This window comes from Sinocyclocheilus rhinocerous, unplaced genomic scaffold (genome assembly GCF_001515625.1).
Source record: "Sinocyclocheilus rhinocerous isolate Xijiao unplaced genomic scaffold, SAMN03320098_v1.1 scaffold889, whole genome shotgun sequence".
In the NCBI taxonomy this organism is placed as follows: Eukaryota; Metazoa; Chordata; class Actinopteri; order Cypriniformes; family Cyprinidae; genus Sinocyclocheilus; species Sinocyclocheilus rhinocerous.
The window spans coordinates 1823062-1823468 of record NW_015638024.1 but is presented as its reverse complement, the minus strand read 5'-3'; the positions used below and the strand labels follow the sequence as shown (position 1 = coordinate 1823468).

At 36.9% G+C, this 407-nt stretch overlaps 1 protein-coding gene across 1 annotated transcript in view; it reads right to left on the bottom strand.

Moving 5' to 3' along the window:
• The window catches only part of foxj3 (forkhead box J3), a 120246-nt gene that overhangs the window by 89325 nt on the left and 30514 nt on the right, over positions 1 to 407 (bottom strand). The gene's annotated exons all lie outside the window — the stretch shown is intronic.

Below are 407 nucleotides of genomic sequence, written 5' to 3'. Positions count from 1 at the left end.
AGGGATTTAAAACTTTAACAAGACTCAAATTGACACAGGCAGAGTGAAAGACTGGATTTTTTTCGATCAGGTAGGGTACAAGTGATTTCAAAACATTTCAGCCAGTTTATATATATTGAGTATATATTATTTATCTCGTATAAGATGCATTTGGTTGTAGTACTATACAGTGATTATCTCTTCAGCGCGCAGCGCGAGCAAGACAAACAACAATGCAGAATATTAATAACCATGACTGGGACTGTCATATACATAACAATTATAATGAGAACACTATTATAATAAAATGCTGTGAATTTGTAGTTTAGTTGCAGTGTTTCTGCACGTTGTTGCGTGAAGAACGCGTCCACAAAAGGAGTTCATTCAGAGCTGCACAGACACGTTCATGCATTCGGGGCATTTTGTGC